The sequence below is a fragment of the Triticum urartu genome, chromosome 2, assembly GCF_003073215.2.
Source record: "Triticum urartu cultivar G1812 chromosome 2, Tu2.1, whole genome shotgun sequence".
In the NCBI taxonomy this organism is placed as follows: Eukaryota; Viridiplantae; Streptophyta; class Magnoliopsida; order Poales; family Poaceae; genus Triticum; species Triticum urartu.
In genome coordinates, this window is record NC_053023.1 from 141,772,002 (window position 1) to 141,780,388 (window position 8,387).

The following is an 8,387-nucleotide window of genomic DNA, read 5'->3' on the forward strand; positions in this document are numbered from 1 at the left end:
TGGCATAACACCAGAGTCAAAAAACTCTCTGACCGCAGCCAACACTCCCTCCTTTACCGTACTCCAATTCCGCTGAAAGAAACGCGCGGGAAACCCATCCGGCCCTGGTGCCTTCAAAGGCCCAATTTGAAACAATGCATCAGAGATCTCCTTATCCATAAACGGCGCGCATAACTTGTCATTATCAGCCGGCGTCACCACACGTTCAAACAAGCTTACTACTTCAGATGCATTCAAAGTAGTGTCAGCAACAAAAATATTATGGAAATACTCATTAGCAACATTGCTCATCGCTGCAAACTCGGTATGTACGGTACCAATACTGTCCATCAATTCCCTGATCTTATTCTTCCTCGCTCTCCACACTGCTTTACTCTGAAAGTACTTTGTATTGCGATCTCCCTCCTTCAACCAGGAAATCCTTGACCTCTGCATCCACAACATCTCCTCCTGGTACAGCAATTCATTCATTTTATCCATCACACTCCTTATTTCTTCCCTGTCCGCATTCATGTGCATCAGCTCCTCTAATTGGCTTCTAGACCGCACAAGTTCTTTAGCTACATTACCGAATTTTCTGCTCCATGAACCCAACGCAGTCATTGTTTTTGACAGAGGCTCATTTTGCATTTGCAATTTCTTCAAGATATTTGTAAAACATAATTAATGAAGTTATGTTCTAAGAATATTATACATAAAAACTATCATTAGTACATAAAAACATTTAAATATGAACTTGTGTATTATATGAAAAATAGTTAATACCGACATTGAAAATGTTTGTTAAATAAATATGTTTAACGAATCCAAAATGTATAGAATCGCAGCTTATATTTAAATTATGCAAAATGATGAATTCAAACATTTACGTGCCTATATGCAGTACAGTGTGGTTGTTAAAAAATGTGAGGGTGTTTTGTGCAAAAATTAAGTAAGCTGAGCGCCACCACTCACTAACAGGTGGGGCCATACACCCTGATACGTCCGCACGCGTATTTTGTGACCATATTTGCACGCGATGTCAAGTTAGATGACCACAAATCCGTATTTTTAAAGTTGTAGCACCAAACTGAACATTGAACGCAAGTTCTATGACTTACAGTGATATTACCTCTTTTAAAATCACCGCTAAGAATCCTCTCGTCTAAACATGAAACGATGGAAAATATTGCAGTATTATTTCGACTCCCTGCTTCCATTACAATGGCGACCTTATATGCCTTGCATTATGCGCACAAGCCTAATAGCACGGATGTGTAGCAAACGTGTCCCTTAATTAGTGTTAGCCTTCTCTCTGAATTTAGAGAGGAAGAAGAGCATATGCCCACCATAAATGGACAACATCACCCCTAAACTTCAAAACCGGTTAATTGATCCCCTAAAGTTTAGAGAACCTAACAAAACAGCCTCGAAGTCCATTCTAAGTGGTCTGGATAGGTGATAGACTGACTATAAACATCAAGTTTAGCAAAATTATTTGGTCAGCAATCAACTACCGGCTAGCTGACAAGACAGTCAAGATCAAGGCCCATTAAGCACCAAGAAAAAATACACGTATCATCCGGTGGAGTTTGTGATCTATATAGATCTCCAACTGTCTACGCTCACAATGTTAACGTTCCACAGGTGCTGCGTCCTACATTTCCTTTTTCTGACATTTGGACTGCTTTATCCACTCACGGCACTCCTCCGCGGTACCTTTGGGATGCGCAAGCTGCCACTTCACTAGCCTTTCTTTCTGAAAGTGTGAATAAATCTTGCATTAATAATGTCGACAACTAGAACAATGTGATCACTTACAAAGGGAATGGAAACATCAATGTGTACCCATTCTCTGACCAAGGGACCTTCTCCGATGCCCAAAACTCCCATGATGTCTTTCCCATCGAGCAGCGGACCTGTATCTATCTTCCATACATCGTCGAGATCTGAAGAACCAAATGGTTAAGGTATAAATCAGGACAGCAAATCAGAATTTCAGACTAGTACTGACTGACTCAGTCGGTACTTCACCGAAAATAATTCGGCATCATCAGGTAGGAAACTGAAAATAATTCTGCATCATCAGGTAAGTTCTTTACCGAGGTCGGTTATTAAACGCTCAACTCTGATATATATCTCTTTCCTTCTATTTAGCTCATCCTGCTGGCTGAAGGAACCATTAGCACTGCGGGCTTCTGGATAGGACAGAGTGGATATCAACAGTGCCAGACGCCAAAGGTCCTTTATTCCAAGGAGTAGAAGTCCTGAAATGCTTACACCGTCACAAAATTTTGGTCTAGCAACAAAAAAGGAGCAAGAATGTCATGCAAGAATAGATCCAATTGATTCATCAACAGCAACTATTCCAATATTCTAATAAGTTTAACCAAATATATCGAATGATCAAATCAAGCAATTGACATCACAGACATGGGGTTATAGAGAACCCGACAATATAAAAAACGTTCAGAATTTGAAAACAAGCATGTTCAGCACTGACCTGCCAAAACGCGTGCTACCATGTCTGTTGGTATCTCAAGATATTTGTCATTCGGGTTCTCTTTAACAGTTTCCAGATTTCCATTTGACTCGAGGAAAATAATTAAATCGGCAAACTTGTCACTTGCAGCATGTATTTGGACAATCTTTAACAACAGAAATAAAAAGATCATGAAAAGTTATAATCCCAAGGCGTACGATATGCAGAAACAAATGCTGTTGGAGGCTGCTCAGGAAACTGTACCGCTTCAGCATCAGAAATATTCAACTTTAGAGAGTTTCCAATAATATAGCGAACGACCTCCTGCAGATGATGCCACAAACTTGGTAATGTACTTGCTTCAAAACCGACCAAATTAGCTCAATTAAAGCACCTAATATCCAGCTTCGTCAGCTTACTTACAGAAGAACTGACCCAAGTCTTTTCTAGAGAACAATTCAACAAAATTTAAGTACATAACAAAAGAATTTTTTTTCCTGCTTTAACAGATACAATTTTTGAATCAAAAAGGGTGAAGATGATGCAATAGTAGCATCTAATATTTGTACTAAGATATATAATATGATTTCGATGAACCAAGACTGCTCTCTCCAGTCATTCTACTTGCAAGCAAAGTTCGAGCTTGCCTCCTTAAATAGTTACCGTTTGCATTGAAGTTTGGAGGATTCATGAGTTAGATGTTACCTTTTTCTTCGTGTACACCATATTTCGAACTGGAGTAAATAGTGCACTATACATGCAAAGCCTTCTCTGTTCATCCTAAACAGCATCACAAAACTTAATTAGTGTTATGAAAATAAAAGGAAATTATTTGCAGGTAAAAGAATGTCAGTCATAACAAAAAGCATGTATAGTAAAGTTGTATACCATAGGAATCATCAGTTTTTCTATAATTAAGATGAAACTGTGATGAGGATCTTAGTATCAAATTTTTTTTGACAAGAAAACACTAGGAGAGGCTCCTACTGCTGTATTATTATATATAGTGGAGGATTTACATGGAATATTACAAGTCCATCAGAAAAATTCTATGACCAAATTACAAGGATCTGAGAAAGAGTTTAATAGATGATATAATGTCCTTTTGGAATCTATAACGAAGAAACTCAAAAAACTGTTCGCAACCTTCTCAACCAGGTTCAGAGTGATAATACTGTGTGTAATCATTTATAAGATTTACTGAATTGATAAACAGATTCATTTTTTTACGAAATTGATTAACAGATATTGGAAAAATGGAGAAGCTTTACTTGGTAGTACCAACCATGATTTCAATCGGGTGCAAAAAAAATGTATGTGCCCTGTTTTTGTTTGTAAAAATGAATCCCACACAGTTTACAGATAAGAATAAGGGTAATGTTGGTTACACTTTCGACTCTGCTCAAAATGTTACACCCTTGACTATAAGCATTTTAAAACCATCACTGAAAAGTATTTTAAGCCAAGCATGGAAGATAGAACAAAGAAAAAAAAACATGCATAAATCATGTCAGAGTACGATATTTCACGGTATATCCTTAACAAGACATGCTGAAAATCTCAGACCTGCGACATGGAACCAGAACCACCTCTGAAAACAGAGCAGCCAATTGATTGTGCAAGATTCCATGCTGCTTCAATATGTGAAACACATAGCCTGCGTCAACACAAGATACGAGATGAGACTGAGTTGAAGTAAATATGCCAATGGAAATAAACACATCAGTGAACACTGGTGGTGTAAAACTCTACGAATACAGAAGTTCGAAGTGTAATTTTGCCAGACATTGTTGCATATATTGAAAACATGGAATAATTACATATTAGAACATGGACATACCAATCATGTTTGTTGAGAACTGGAGGAACTGTTTTCTCAGGAAATGCAAAAACAACGTAAAATAATCCCAAATCACGGATATGGCACATTGCATCAACCGGATATTTGTCTGACATCATGTGGTCAACCTGCACAATGTACACTTAGATAAAAATGGTGACCTAGGGTTTTGCATGATATCAAAAGATTAAAAAGAAGTGACAACGAAACATGGCTTGGCAATAAGAAGTGTAGAAATCAAACCTCCTGACCAATACGTTCTCTGCTAATCTTGCTACCAAGATTCAACTTCACTTTTTCATCAGAAGCGGCTTCCTATAAATTTTCAGCTAATGTAAAGCTGAATCTAGCAGCTGTCAGAGATAAATATTGGCACATACAACGGAAATTAATGTTCCAAGTCACTGTTCAACTATTTAATTAACTAGAAAGGCTATGAGTTGACTACTTATGAACACACATATAAGATTTTGACTTACAAACATGAGAAACATTTTTACTTCTTTTCATGTCATATAGTGTGTAATATTAGCAAATCAATTTATACAACTTTGTAATCTTAATGGTTTAGATAGTAGCATCATAAAATTAAAGGATAAAACTATAGCAAGAGTTATTGGAGATCAGGTATGTGATGTTTGAATATACCAAATCGGATTGCTCGAAGAACCCTCAGGGGATCATCGAGGAATGTAACTTTGGCTGGTAAAGGAGTAACAATAAGGCCTTTCTTCAGATCTTCAAGACCTTCATAGAGTATAGGATCGATTAATTATGGTTACATAGAAGCACGGATTTTAAACTGGTCACATGAGTTTACAAACGTATAACGGCTAAACTCACCTCTTCCAGTTAAATCTTCCACCGATTTCGTGTTGATATTATAGAATAAGCTGCCAAAATTCAAAATTCAGAGAGGACAAAATAGGATACTATATTAAAAATAAACATTGTAGCAATGAAAGCATAAATCTAAATACCCAAAAAATATCATTTGAAAATGAAAATTGTATTACCTATTAATTGTTAGGTCCCTGCGGAATGCATCTTCTTCGGGCGTACCATCCTCCTGCACATCAACAAGTATGACATACCAGTAAACTAGCAAATTGGTGCACAAGGTCTGTAAAATGAGTATGCAAAGCAATTCTAAGTGCATGTGCATACCACAGTGGGAATACGACTGTTTTCAGCATATTTTTCGGACCTCAAGTTGACAAAATCAATCCAGATGTCAGAGATGTCAGATAGATGTATCCTTGCGGTTTCCAAGTGCTTAGATTGGCTGGGATTGCTGAAGGAAACTATAAAATGTCACAAGTTCAGGATAAAAGGCATTTAAATTACTGCATATGTTAATGCGAGAAAGTATGGTACACTTGGGAGCTAAGAACATGTATGAGAGAAGTGCATATGACACCCCCCAACTCTAGCCCTAGTCTAATATACACCCCCCAACTCCAATACCGTCTAATATCCACCCCCCAACTCTCAGAACTGGCCATAATTCAACCCTCCCTTCCCTGTTGACCGGTTTTGACCCAGTTTAACCGGTTTTGACTGAGTGAACAGTAAAAATAAAATTTTAAAAACCATAAATATTTTTTTTGAAAAATTTCAAAAATGTTCCAAGTTTTTTTCACCGCGTGAACAGTAAATAAAAAAAAATCACCTTTTCAGCATGTTTGGACACCTGAGTAAATTCGAGATGTCCGTAAATTCGAATTTTTTTTTCAAAATTTCAGCTTGGTGAACAGTAAAATCGGTTTTTTTAAAAACCCTTTTTTGCATGGATGATGTTTGAGCGCGTGGTGATTTTTTTTGGATTTTTTTCCCGAAATACTGTTCACCATGCTGAAAATTTTGAATATTTTTCGAATTTACGGACATCTCAAATTTACTCAGGTATCCAAACATGCTGAAAGGTGATTTTTTTTTGAATTTACTGTTCACGCGGTGCAAAAACTTGGAACTTTTTGAATTTTGTCAAAAAAAATATTTTTTTTATTTTTTTATTTTTTACTGTTCACTCAGTCAAAACCGGTCAAACTGGGTCAAAACCGGTCAACAGGGAGGGGAGAGTTGAATTCTAGCCAGTTTTGAGAGTTGGGGGTGTATTTTAGACGGTATTGGAGTTGAGGGGTGTATATTAGACTAGGGCTAGAGTTGGGGGTGTAATATGCACTTCTCTCAACATGTATATAACACTCTGCTTGGACCAAAAGGTGACCTATCCTATGGTACACTTATGAACATGTACAAAACACTTGGCTTGGATAAAATAGTGGCTCTCCCTGCCTCTATTAAACTCAACTCAAACAAAATTGAAATGCACAGAAGTGTTAAGGCTATAAATCTGAAAGAAGTGGCAAATGATATCAGCTATAGTAAGATTGCATACCATGGGATAATACAAGGTTCTTTCAGCTCCTGACCGATCACCTTGTAGTACTTAGTTTTTTTTTTTTGCGGGGGTAGTACTTAGTTATTTCCCCACAAAATTTTACGCCGGTCATGTTATCATCAAGCGCGATGTCGATGTCGGTAGAGTCTTTCCCCAATAGCTGCAAAGAATATGCCAAAGCATGAGTTTAAGTCACGAGACTGCCCAGTGCACAACAATCGTTTCATAAACTGCAAGCCAAATTAAGATGCGATTTTCATGGAATTCACTACTTGATCATTAAACAATTCCTCCTTTATTTTGACAACTAAAAATGCCTCCTTAAACCCCAGTACATAAACCCTAGTAGTAGAGAATATAAAGGACCTACATCTACGCATCATTCAACGATTTTTCCTATATTTTTCTAAACACGAAAAAAGGCACTGCTCACCTTGTCTCTGACCCATCCGCCGGCGACGCGGAGCTGGGTGCCGAGGCCTCGGTGGTGGACAACATCGAGAAGGCGCCCGAAAATCCGCTGCTCCAGCTCTGTGAGCACTATGCCCTGCTGCTGCGCTCCCACCGCCATGCCGGCTGGAGACAGTTCTCCGAAGGCGGAGAGGGGGGAGCAAAAGGAGGAGGCCGCCGCGAGGTGGGAGGAGCAGGCGGAGAGACCTGCAGTGGTTGGCCTCCCGGTTGTTAGGATTACACCCTCCCGCGCCGTGTGACAGCACCGTGCGGTTCGTCGGCGCGAGCGTCGTGTTCTCCGGAGTGGCGGCCGCCGGAGAACAGCGGCATATGGATCGATCGCTCCCGTCGTTGGCGTAGGGTGAGCCGGCCCATTAACTCCGATCGCCACGTTTGTAGGCGTAGGGTACAATCTGGGGGAACAACTAGTTAACAAGCGCTCCTTTGAAAATCTCGCAACGATCAGCGCCACTTGGTGCGCTTTTAGCCATTCGACACCTGTCGTTCTGGGCTTTTTCTCTAGATTTTGTTTTTTTATTTTCCACATGCATTTTTGGCTTTTTAAACGGTTATTTTGGGTTTTTTTAACATTTTGTTTTCCACCGGTCTTCTTTAGCTTTTCGATTAAAAAACAAAAAAATGTGCAAAAAAACACGTTTTTTTTTTGTTCTTTCGCGAGAGTCATAGTTTTGCTTCTGTCAGAAAATTTTGTGAATATGAAAAAATCATGAATTTGAAAAAAAATTATGAATTCAAACATGTTTGTGAATTTAAATTTTTGCCTTCGTATTTGAGAAAACTCTCAAAATTGAAAATAAATTCGGATTTGAAAATTGTTCTCTAATTTAAAATAAATCCTTGAATTTTACAATTGTTCTAAAAAAATATTTAAAAAGTGTGAATTTGAAAAAAAGTTAATAAATTTAAAAAATTAGTGATATAAAAAAGGTTCATGGACTTTGAAAAATGTTAGCAGATTTAAAAAGGACTATGAATTCTAAAAATGTTCATTTTTGGTCAATACCAGTCAAAACAGGGATGAAACTGATTTGACTAGAGACATATTGATTTCTGACCTGTTTTGAAAGTTTGAGGTTATAAAGTATACGTTTTTGAAGTTCGGGGTTGTTTCTTATACTTTTGAGAATTGATGATTGTAATGTGGACTTCTCTCTAAAAAAATAAGTATGTCGGATTGAACGTCAATCACACACACGAGGTTGCTGTTGCTG

At 38.0% G+C, this 8,387-nt stretch overlaps 1 pseudogene; it reads right to left on the reverse strand.

Annotated features, from left to right (window-relative positions):
• Window positions 1-1,203: 1,203 nt before the first annotated feature.
• LOC125536411 lies at window positions 1,204-7,543 on the reverse strand (annotated as a pseudogene).
• Window positions 7,544-8,387: the final 844 nt, after the last annotated feature.